General features: G+C 43.0%; 1 protein-coding gene across 33 annotated transcripts in view; it reads right to left on the bottom strand.

Moving 5' to 3' along the window:
* LOC129560676 (ankyrin repeat domain-containing protein 26-like) overlaps window positions 1-12,856 on the bottom strand; it is a 210,309-nt gene that overhangs the window by 80,001 nt on the left and 117,452 nt on the right. For 29 of the 33 annotated variants that reach the window (XR_016035244.1, XM_088827808.1, XM_088827785.1 and 26 more), the window contains one exon: window positions 10,534-10,562. The exons of 2 other annotated variants lie outside the window; for them this stretch is intronic. The gene's annotated coding sequence lies outside the window, so the exon portion shown is untranslated. Of the gene's footprint in view, window positions 1-5; window positions 2,622-10,533; window positions 10,563-12,856 lie in introns of those variants that run through there. 2 more of the 33 variants (XM_088827792.1, XM_088827786.1) reach the window with 2 other exon arrangements.

Raw genomic sequence — 12,856 nt, 5'->3', positions numbered from 1 at the left:
TGGAAAAAAACGCGACATGAATTTTTGATAGTCATTCTTTTCATCTTTTTTTAAAAATCAATACATTTCTGATTAATAATGGCTTCAAGAAAAAAGCAGATTCTGTCATAGAAAAAACAAGAAAACACTCTTTTTATTTTGCAAGACACCTGTACACATCAAATACTATATTCCCTCGAGTGGCTCCCTTGTACATAAGAATGTAGAGTCAGCTCCTTAGACGGTGGGAGGTAAGTATTTGAGACAAAGTCTCCGGTCTTTCAGTTCAGTTCAGTCACTCAGTCATATCCGACTCTTTGCGACCCCTTGAACCACAGCACGCCAGGCCTCCCTGTCCATCACCAACTCCCGGAGTTCACTCAAACTCATGTCCATCCAGTCGGTGATGCCATCCAGCCACCTCATTCTCTGTCGTCCCCGTCTCCTCCTACCCCCAACCTTTCCCAGCATCAGAGTCTTTTCCACTGAGTCAACTCGTCGCATGAGGTGGCCAAAGTATTGGAGTTTCAGCTTTAGCATAAGTCCTTCCAATGAACACCCAGGATTGATCTCCTTTAGAATGGACTGGTTGGATCTCCTTGCACTCCAAGTATTCAGTGTCTATAATGTGGAAGACATTATTCTAAGCTCTGCAGATAAAACAGATGCCCCTGGCTCCTGTTTAGCTTGAAGTCTAGTAGAAGAGAAAGACAAATAAAATAATTATGAACTCAGATACTCTATGAAGAGAGAGTTCTATGATCACATAACAGAACTTGACATAGATTGGGTCCAGGAAACACTTTCCTGGGGAAGAGATGTCACACTGAGAAATGAAGGATGAGCAGGAAGTAGTAAGTAGAGTAGGAAGAACAACACTGTGGACAGTCTCCAGCTGCCGTACGTTGCTAACCAAGACAGAGTGAACAGCTACTGACTGACCTTCCTGAGGGGAGCCAGCAAAAACAAGGCCAAAGACAAAGTACATTAAACAATGATTTTCATGACAAAGGACTTCAGGGAATGAAAGACAATGATCCTGGAAACACACGAGGATAGCCTAAGGAATGTCCCAGCTCACTGCCTGGAGAGAATTTCCAGGCCCCAACACGGGGAGAAGGAACAGAAGCTGAGTCAGCCAGACTCCCTGACAGGAGGTGGTGAAGCTGACAGTCTGGTGAAACCAAAGTGGGCAGAGATCACAGATCAGAGCCGAGGAGAGGAGAGAGTGGGACAGAGAGAAAAAGGACCCTGGAGATCTGAGGACGAGCCCCTCGGATATTCAGCAGAGGACCGAACAGCGCCCATCTGGGAGAAACCACCTGAGACCAGGGAGAAACCATCTCAAAAGACTATAGGAGCCTGTGCTCATTCAGTCCCAGGAATTCCATCTATTCTCATGAGCCAGGCTGGAAAAACTGCTCCTTACAGTAGAATGAACGGGGTAGTCAGTAAGGTCTTGCCTCCAAGGCAGGAAATAATCAGCCCTAGCCCCAGCCCCAGGGTCCCTCTGGATACACCTAACAAATCAGGAGAAGCAGGAGCACAGAAGGATCTCTGGAAAACTCTCCATATTTGGAAACAAAATCACACGGATCGAAATAACCCTCGGATCAAAGAGGGAATGAAAAGAAGAATTACAAAGTATTTTGAACTGAAGGAAAATGAGAACGTTAAGACCAGCAGACACTGTAGGAAACTGACAAGCTGATTCTAACATTCATGTAGAAAGAAGGGTAAAAATTAAAACCAGATGAAGCTAGACAACTGTGACCTTTAACCATGCAGCAAAGAGAAATAACACTTGGGTTACATGATGAGACCTGAAGTTTTAAAAATAGTAAAGAATTAAAGTTGCTGTGCAGACCGAGGTTCCTCAAGGTGGAGTGGCAGGGAAGGAATTTCTGAGATTATTTCAGCTATTCTAGGAGGAAAATGATGCTAACATGACCTTGAGTGAAGGCACAGGAAAGAAGAGTCAGCAGAAGATACAGTGAGTGAGAATGATCACAGGCCTGTGGCTCAGAGTATACACGCACTTTCATGTTCTTTTAATGCAAAACATACTTCTGAGGTGCACAGCACTATAACAGATCCCTGGCTCTAGAGCAGTACTAGAGAAGATGTGCGTATATCACTCTATACGCAAACAGGCTTTCTGTTAATATTTGCACTGCGCTCCTACCTTTACGCCCCAAGCCAAGTGGTTCTACTTGCAACACGGAATTTGTAGAGTAAAGCACATCATCATCCTCAGAAACAGTCTCAGAAGACTGAGTTAAGTCAACCAGGTGGTTCACATAATTAATTTGTTCTTTGACCTACACATAAATAATACTGTCTCACAATGTCCTTAAAATATGTGTAAAATAGATTAAGTGTACAGAGGTGATAAATCTCTTTATCAAAGCAAAAACAGACACTTCTTAAAAGAACAGGTTTTTATCAAAAGGATAACTTTATCAGTAGTGTTTCTAAATGATGTGTTCAAAGTACAGTTCTCTACAACAAAGGAAGATTTTCTATTCTGCCACTCTTCCTTTTACAAAGTATTTTTTACGAGGATAATATTTTTTAAAGTTCATTTTTTTTGTTTGTCTTTTTACGATACCTTCTTTTCATACGGTGTTTTTCTTGCAGGCCTAAAAAAACAAATGATTCTTTTCAGGCTGATAGTAAATACTCAAAAATGCAAACAATACCTAAACTTTTCTTTTTTAGATAAGCTTTTTACATTGGTAAGTAATTTTCTATAAAAGGATGCAACAGTTAGTAAGAGGAGCATTAAAGGACAAAGAAAATATATCAGTAATAGTAAGAAAGCATTACATTTAGATCCAAGGAAAAGGAAAAACATAACGTTACTTGCGTTATGTGACAGAAAGCAGTATACCAGGGTTTTTCGCACCTGTCATTTTCAATAAGAGCTAACTTTTATGGCAGTAAAACCTATCTGGGAGATAGTCCTTAAGTCCTTCTAAGAAAGAAACCCATTTTGAATAACCACGATATTAGCTTTCTGAGGACTTCCTAGGCACCTGCTATGTATTATTATAAGCACTTGACATGTCTTAAAGGCATTTTAATCCTCACAGTCATTCTGGGAGATAGGTTTAAGAAGAGATGGAGCACAGAAAGGCTGAGGAACTCGCCCAAGCCCACACAGCACATCACCAACAGACCCAGAATTCAAAACCCAGGAAATCTGGCTTCAACACTGCTCTTCCAAAATATGCTGAGAAAGTAATATTGAAAAGTCGTTTTAAGTAACATGATGGCGAATGAATCTACAGCATTATTCCATGTCTAGCTATAACTATAAATAATAATTTCTGAACCTTAAAACGTTATTTCTCAAAAAATAAAAAGACCAGATGCAGAAACTCCAATACTTTGGCCACCTCATGCAACAAGCTGACTCACTGGAAAAGACTCTGATGCTGGGAGGGATTGGGGGCGGGAGGAGAAGGGACGACAGAGAAGGAGATGGCTGGATGGCATCACCGACTCTGTGGACATGAGTTTGAGTGAACTCCGGGAGTTGGTGATGGACAGGGAGGCCTGGTGTGCTATGATTCATGGGGTCGCAAAGAGTTGGACATGACTGAGCAACTGAACTGAACTGAACTGATAGCTCACTTGGTAAAGAATCTGCCTGCAATGCAGGAGACCTCTGTTTCAGAGGGAGAATGCAGACATCTTGCTAGGAGGTATTTATTGGCATTGGCTGTAGGTTGCATGACAGGAGTCAGCACAAGGTAGATTTTGCCACAAAATCTCAAATTTGGAACCGTCAGAATGATGGTAAGGCCGTGCCCAGGCGGCCCACACCTGAGTGCTCTGGGCTTCTGCATTACCTTCTTTGCTTTCTCTGTTTTCTGGCAGTTGAGACTGGCACAGGTTATGGAGCATGGAATTCCCTACCAGAAACACCGCCGCAATATTCCTCTTTACTTTTATCTAGTACGGTCATCTGTCCCAATTCTGTAGATGTTAACTGATTTTTGGTCATTGATTGTGACATCAATGGACACAGATCATCAACTTTCAAATGCCCAGCTCTCTGACAAGCCTCATTACTGAGGCTCAAAGCAGTAGAAGCCCAAGCCGAAAAATGTGAAAACAAAGTCTCCATTTATTAGAATGTGAGTAAGAATACAACTCTGGCTAACTTGCACAAAGTCTTTCTTCAGAGAATCAGCTCCATGTCCTCCTCTCCCCTGTAACTCACTAGTCTTTCACAGCTTACAGTATCTCACATGTCACTGTCAGTCATGAAGAGATGTAAACTAGTGTGTCTCATTTCTTCTACTTTTCGATTTTCTAGTATTACTGATTTTGATTCACTCCATTTCTGTTACATATTCTGTATTCCATAAGAACTTTTCCAATAATTATTGTTTCAACATACAAATATATTATTCAGAAAATTTATATCTACCTTATTTTACACTTAATTATGCCTTATAATACTGTGTGTTCTAGAGACCTTGGTTTTAAAAACACTTTTAACGAATGCTACTACTTTAATTAATGTTACAAACCTAGACAACATTAAAAAGCAAAGATATCACGTTGTTGACAAAGGCCCATACAGCCCAAGCCATGGTTTTTTCACGTACGGAAGTGAGAGTTGGACCATAAAGAAGGCTGAGCACCAAAGAATTGATGCTTTCAAAGAGTGGTGCTGGAGAAGACATCTGAGAGTCCCTTGGACAGCAAAGGGATCAAGCCAGTCAGTCCTAAGGGAAAAATCAACTTTGAATGTTCACTGGAAGGACTGATGCTAAACCTAAAGCTCCAGTACTTTGGGCGCCTGATATGAAGACCCGACTCACTGGAAAAGACCCTGATGCTGGGAAAGATTGAGGGCAGGCGGAGAAGGGGACAGCAGAGGATGAGATGGTGGGAGAGCATCGCTGATGCAATGGATGTGAACTCGGGCAAACTCTGGGAGATGGTGAGGCACAGGGAGGCCGAGCGTGCTGCAGTCCATGGGCTCACAAAGAGTCGGACCTGACTTAGCAACTGAACACCACCACCAACGACAACTTCTTCAATTACAATGAGGTGGTCTTTCCTCAAATTATCACTATCTCCAGAACTGATTTTTTAAGCCCTGGACAGACATCATAAACTTATATAAGAAATGATTGTTTCCACGTGGAAATAGGATAAGTCTCCATTCCGTTCCATTCCATCGCTCAGTCGTGTCCGACTCTCTGCGACCCCATGAATCACAGCACGCCGGGCCTCCTTGTCCATCACCAACTCCCGGAGTTCACTCAAACTCATGTCCATCGAGGTGGTGATGCCATCCAGCCATCTCATTCTCTGTCATCCCCGTCTCCTCCCGCCCCCAATCCCTCCCAGCATCAGAGTCTTTTCCAATGAGTCAACTCATCACATGAGGTGGCCAAAGTATTGGAGTTTCAGCTTTAGCATCAGTCCTTCCAGTGAACACCCAGGATTGATCTCCTGGAGAAGGGAATGGCAAACCACTTCAGTATACTTGCCTTGAGAACCCCATGAACAGTATCAAAAGGATAAGTCTAGGACCACACTGGATCCAAAGAGCACAGAGCACCATGAGGCAAGAATGAACGCAACACAGACATATTTGCTTTAAAAAAAAAAGGAACTGTCAGGTCTAAATTTCTTAAGAGAAACCAAAGAAACAAGCAAGAAATGTAAAAGTGAAACTTTAAGCCCCATGTCAACACAAGGGCCCCTTTATCATTTCGCATCCAACCATGCCAATGGTTTAACACGGTGGTTCTGTAGTGTGCCCTGAGAATTCCTGAAGTCCAGAGACCCACTAAGCCAGGGGGTCCAAGAGGTCAAAACTATTTTCACAACAACTCTAAACGTTACTTCCGTGCTCAATTATGTTCTGAGTGCACACACGACTTCTCCAGAGACAGGATATGTGATATCAGAACTCTAATGACTAATGGAATTAGCCACTATGATTGTGTGTGCCTGTATTTTTACGTTTTTCAGTTTTATTTTCCAGGAGTCTCTGGCGGAGGCGAGGGTTGGAGGTGGCCTGCCTCAAGGTCAGGGGCACTGAGTGCAGCAGTGCAAGCATGGGACCTGTTGGAGGAGGTGCCCTTATCTTCAGGATCTCCACCAGAGTTTGGCTTCAGGTCAAACAGGGAGGGAACACAGACCCACCCATTCACAGACAATTGCATGAAAGATTTACTGAGCATGGCCTCGCCCATCGCCCTCAGTCAGTCTCTCCCATCAGGAAGTTTCCATAGGCCTCTTATCCTTCATCAGAGGGCAGACAGACTGAAAACCACAACCAAGGAAAACTAGCCAAACTGATCACATGGACCACAGCCTTGTCTAACTCAATGAAACTCTGAGCGAGCCATGCCGTGAAGGGCCACCCAAGACAGACGGGTCATGTTGGAACGTTCTGACAAAACATGGTCCACTGGAGAGGGAAATGGCAAACCACTTCAGTATTCTTGCCTTGAGAACACCATGAACGGCAAAAAGATAGGACACTCACTAAAAGATGAACTCCCCAGGTCAGTAGGTGTCCAATATGCTACTAGAGATCTGTGGAGAAATAGCTCCAGAAAGAATGAAGAGAAGGAGCCAAAGCAAAAACAACACCTAGCTGTGGATGTGACTGGTGATAGGAGTCAAGTCCAAGGCTGTAAAGAGCAATACTACATGGGAACCTGGAATGTTAGGTCCATGAATCAAGGCAAATTGGAAGTGGGCAAACAGGAGATGGCAAGAGTGAACATCGACATTTTGCGACTCAGTGAACTAAAATGGACTGGTTTGTGGTTTAGCCCGTAAGTCGTGTCCGACGCTTCTGACCCCTGGGCTATTTGGAGCTCACCAGACTCCTCTGGCGACAGGATTTCCCTAGCAAGAATGCTGGAGTGGGTTGCCATTTCCTTCCCCAGGAGATCTTCCTGACTCAGGCCTCGAACCCGGGTCTCCTGCACTGCAGGTAGCTTCTTTACCGACTGAGCTACCAGGGAAGCCCCCAAATGGACTGGAAGGGGCGAATTTAACTCAGATGACCATTGTATCTACTACTGTGGGAAAGAATCCCTTAGAGGAAATGGTGTAGCCATCACAGTCAACAAGAGTCCCAAATGCAGTACCTGGATGCAATCTCAGAAATGACACAATGATCTCTGTTCGTTTCCATGGCAAACCATTCAGTATCACAGTCATTCAAGTCTATGCCCCGACCAGTTACGCTGTAGACGCTAAAGTTGAATGATTCTATGATGACCGACAAGACCTTCTAGCACTAACACCCAAAAAAGACGTTCTTTTCATTATAGGGGACTGGAATGCAAAAAGAGGAAGTCAGGAGATACCTGGAGTAACGGGCAAATTTGGCCTTGGAGTACAGAATGAAGCAGGACAAAGGCGAACAGAGCTTTGCCAAGAGAACGCACTGGTCACAGCAAACACCCTCTTCTAACAACACAAGAGGAGACTCTACACATGGACATCACCAGATGCTCAATGACGAAATCAGACTGATTCTATTCTCTGCAGCCAAAGATGCAGAATCTCTATACAGTCAGCAAAAACAAGACCAGGAGCTGACCGTGGCTCAGATCATGAACTCCTTATTGCCAAATGCTGACTGAAATCGAAGAAAGTAGGGAAAACCACTAGACCATTCATGTATGACCTAAATCAAATCGCTTAGGATTATACAGTGGACGTGACAAATAGATTCAAGGGATTAGATTTGATAGAGTGCCTGAATAACCATGGGCGGAGGTTCGTGACATTGTACAGGAGGCATTGATCAAGACCATCCCAGAGAAAAAGAAATGCAAAAAGGCAAAACGGTTGTCTGAGGAGGCCTTACCAATAGCTGAGAAAACAAGAGATGCTAAGGGCAAGGGAGAAAAGGAAAGATACACCCATTTGAATGCAGAGTTCCACAGAACAGCAAGGAGAGATAAGAAAGCCTTTCTCAGGGATCAGTGCAAAGCAATAGAGGAAAATAATAGAATGGGAAAGACTAGAGTTCTCCTCAAGAAAGTAAGAGATACTAAGGGAACATTTCATGCAAAAATGGGCACAATAAAGGACACAAGTGGTATGGACCTAACAGATGAGGAAGATATTAAGAAGAGGTGGTAAGAACACACACAGAAAAACTCTACAGAAAAGATCTTCATGATCCAGATAAGCACGATGGTGTGATCCCTCACTTAGAGCCAGTCATCCCGGAATGTGAAGTTAAGTAGGCCTTAGGAAGCATCACGATGAACAAAGCTAGTGGAGGTGACGGAATTGCAGCTGAGCTATTTCAAATCCTGAAAGATGATGCTGTGAAAGTGCTGCACTCGACATGCCAGCAAATCTGGAAAACTCACCAGTGGCCACAGGACTGGAAATGGTCAGTTTTCATTCCAATCCCAACGAAAGGCAATGCCAAAGAATGTTCAAACTACCGCACAATTGCACTCATTTCACAGGCTACCAAAGTAGTACTCAAAATTCTCCAGGCCAGGCCTCAACAGTATATGAAATGTGAACTTCCAGATATTCCAGCTGGATTTAGAAAAGGCAGAGGAACCAGAGATCAAATTGCCAACATCCACTGGATCATCGAAAAACCAAGAGAGTTCCAGAAAAACATCGACTTCTGCTTTATTGATCACCCCCAAGCTTTTAATTGTGTGGATCACAACAAGCTGGGAAATTCTGAAAGAGATGGGAATACCAGACCACCTGACCTGCCTCCTGAGAAATCTGTATGCAGGTCAAGAGGCAACAGTTAGAACTGGACATGGAACAACAGACTGATTCCAAATAGGGGAAGGAGTACATCAAGGCTGTATATTGTCACCCTGCTTATTTAACTGACACGCACAGTACATCATGCAAAATGCTGGGCTGGATGAAGCACAAGCTCAAATCAAGATAGCCGGGAGAAACATCAATAACCACAGATATGCTGATGACACCACCCTTATGGTATAAATTGAAGAAGAACTAAAGAGTCTTTGGATGAAAGTGAAAGAGGAGAGTCAAAAAGTTGGTTTTGAATGTTCTAACGAAGATCATGGCATCCGGTCCCATCCCTTCATGGCAAATAGGTGGGGAAAGAATGGAAACAGTGACAGACTTTATTTTGGGGGGCTCCAAAATCACTGCAGATGGTGACTGCACCCATGAAACTAAAAGACGAAAAGCTATGACTAACCTTGACAGCATATTCAAAAGCAGAGACATTACTTTGCCAACATCGATCTGTCTCGTCAAAGCTATGGTTTTTCCAGTGGTCATGTACGGCTGTGAGAGTTGGACTGTACAGAAAGCTGCACACCGAAGAATTGCTGCTATTGAACTGTAGTGTTGGGAGAAGACTCTTGAGAGTCCCTTGGACTGCAAGGAGATCCAACCAGTCCATCCTAAGGGAATTCAGTCGTGAATAGTCTTTGAAAGGACTGATGCTGAAGCTGAAACTCCAATACTTTGGGCACCTGATGTGAAGAACTGACTCACTGGAAAAGACCCTGATGCTGGCAAAGACTGAAGGTGGGAGGAGAAGGGGAAGACAGAGGATGAGATGGTTGGATGGCATTACCTACTCGATGGACTTGAGTCTGAGTAAAGTCCGGGCGTTCTGAGGAACAGCGAGGCCTGGTTTGCTGCAGGCCATGGGGTCGCAGAGTCGGATATGACTGAGCAACTGAACTCAACTGACCTCCCATAGAGTAAACATCAATAGACATAAACAAAATTCCTTGAAATTCTCAATAATTTTCCGAAGTAGAATATGATCCTAAAGCCAACAGCTTTCAGAATCACTGTTTCCAAAGATTATGCCTATCAAATAGTCATTAAAGTATGATTACTTCCCCTACTTCTAATAATCAAAGACACCACAACCTCACACACACACAAACACACACAGTCTGCTAATGAAAACATCTGATTGGCCTACAGTCATCTGTGTGACAACATTATAACGAAATAATTACAAGCTGAAATACAACTGACATATTAGCAAGTGAAGTTTTACTTAGGGAAAGCTAAGAGTTCAAACGAGCATTTTGGGCTTGGAAAAAACTTTGAGTCTAAAATTTAATCTCTGAGATTTCCTAAGAATTACACAGATTCCAAACTCAGAACTTCAGAGTGTCGAAATATATACAGAAACATCTTGCGTTGAAGCTTACAATGTAAAAATTTCTTGCTCTTATGCTTGTAAATATCTTTTGTTTCAAAACACAGGTATCAACAGTAACATTTGCCTTATGTATGTCCAGTTCTTCAATTAAATTTGCAAAGAAAACGTTAGAAGTATGAAGACCGAGCATTTCAAATATTTCAGTGTCCCTTTTTCCAGAGTTAACTGTGTCCTGCAAAATTTGCCTGAACTGGATGCTTGTAAATCCTTCATTCTGACTGTTCTATTAGGAACAGAATCTCTCATTCTGACTGCTGGCTGAATGGGGTTTGGAAACAAGTTGATTACTAAATGATGGACATATGAGACAATCCACAGTTCAGAATTCAAGATAAAATCATAAACGTTTTTACCTTCACGTTAGGATATTTCCCAGGAGAATCTAAAAGGCAAAAGGGACACAGATTTAATTACACGTAAATATGAAAGCCAGCTGTACATTCGTGCAGAGTTAGTACCGAACAGAATCCTCAACCCAGCCTTGGCACTGAATACATTCAGTTTTAGTGTCTTGTTTTTAGGGGGATCTTAGGACACTGGTAAGACAGACATAGGAATCCACTAAAGACAGTGAAGAAAAAATTGGAATACAGGTTCACCAAAACATGCTGTTAAGATTTCAAAAGTAACATTACGTTTGCAATGGCTTTATAAAACAATGGCAACCCACTCCAGTGTTCTTGCCTGGAGAATCCCAGAGACGGGGGAGCCTGATGGGCTTCCGTCTATGGGGTCACACAGAGTCGGACACGACTGAAGTGACTTAGCAGCAGCAGCAGCAGCAGCAGCACATAGACCAGTGTGAACATGCTGACTGATGAGGAGAAAATGGATCTTAATCCGGGGAGCAAATCATGAACCCAAGAAGATAAACGTGAAAGCTGATGGTTAAAATGCAACAGCACATCTTGAATGCAACACAGCAGGTTATCATTTCCACCATTATACGATAAGTATTTATCATGTTCTTCAACCTGTCCAGTCATTTAAGAAGTACACAGTGGGGATGACAGTTCACCAGCATGTATAATTCATTTCTCATCAAAGACAAACTAATGAACTGATTAGCCTAAATACGCACTTGTAGAAAACTGGCTCATAAAAATATTCATTTTTCCCCCCATATCCTTGTGGGCTACTGGTATGCCTACATGTCTTGGCTCCTCTAGTCTAGCCATCTCAAAGTTTCTCAATCCACTCATGCAAGAAGGTATATAAGACACATCTAGGAAATAATGTAAAATAAATTCTCAATATGGAAATACAATCATCAAAAAGGAAATAGTACATTTAATTGCTACACAATTATTAGAAATTAAAAAGCTTGCATGTTTCAGAGTCAGTGTAGTATTTATTAAAAGTATTTCTAGCATTTAGGGAATGAACCCTGTTGATCTGTTTGGCTTTAAATTTTAGTTTGCTTTGGTACATCATGCGAACGCTTCAGAGGATTTCTATGAAACAACTTTCAAAACATCAGCTATCTTAAAAAAAAGTCAATGCCTCCTTTTTCAAATTAATCTAATTTGAACAACAGATACCGGTACAACATATATGAATTACTCGGAGGGGCTGCGGTTTCCCCCACTTCTGGCACCCCGTCCCACCTCCAGGATTCTCTGGGGGCAATAATGGTCTTATCTCTTTTCAGGGTACGCACACTGAAGTCATCTAGAAAGAGTTCTCTCAAGTGTCCTCATCAACTCCACACTCGCCTCCCTGAGGCCTTCCTCTCCCTCCCTGTGTCCTTCCACTAGATTCGCTCCTCTCTGAATGGTCATCTCTGGACCCATGGACTTAAATCTTCCCCCTTGACATCCTTTCCATGGATCATCCCTGCCATTTCTTTCTCCCTCTTACACCTATAACTGCTACTTAAACTCTTTGCTTCCCTCTGGCTATAAACATGCTCAGAAAGAAACAGAAAATAATGCTTTGCCTTGATCCTGTTAGGTCCTGCCCTATCCAATGCTCTTCTTCCAGATTTTTCTGTATGCAAGGCTACACCCTTGCTACCCGGAGAGCTTGTTAGAAACACAGAATCTCAGACCTCCTGCTCAGCATGTGCTTCACACATGGTCCCCAAGTGACTAATTAAAATTTGAGAAACGCTGGTCTACAGGGAGTCTGTTTCTACATGACTTCCACTTAATTCATTCTCCTGAAATCTCAGCCTCCGTTTCCTCACGCGAACACATCCCCCCCAAACTGAAATGGCATTAGAAGTTGGAAACCTTCCAGTGGACTCTCTATGAGGCTCTAGGTTCCTTGGTCTCCCCATCACGCCCCCTGCTCTCTCCTTCTTTCCAGTTCTCTTGTTTTGTCCCATGTGACACTATCCTGGAAAGCGGCAACACTTCATATGACACCAACTTGCACACATTTACAGCTGAGCACCTATGCCCACGCTCCCCCAGAGGATGACACACCGCTCTGCACGCCCGGGGACCGCAGTTCTGAATGTCTTCCTAATAATGAGCAAAACAGGAAGAGGGGAGAACTTTGCTCTTCTTCTCTGACAAGTTTTGGTGCCAGAAGCTCACTTCAAATTCATCGTCCATGTCAAATACTCTCCCTTTATCTAAAGACCTTCATTACTTATTGCCCCCTTCCCCCACAGACTTGTGCTTCCTTTTCTTCATTCCCTCCCTGTACCCTCTGCCTCTCTCATCCTTC

This window comes from Moschus berezovskii, chromosome 18, assembly GCF_049115385.1.
Source record: "Moschus berezovskii isolate FMDL1 chromosome 18, NW_MosBer_1.0, whole genome shotgun sequence".
In the NCBI taxonomy this organism is placed as follows: Eukaryota; Metazoa; Chordata; class Mammalia; order Artiodactyla; family Moschidae; genus Moschus; species Moschus berezovskii.
Note: the sequence above shows the minus strand (reverse complement) of the source record. Positions and strands in the feature narration are given on the sequence as shown.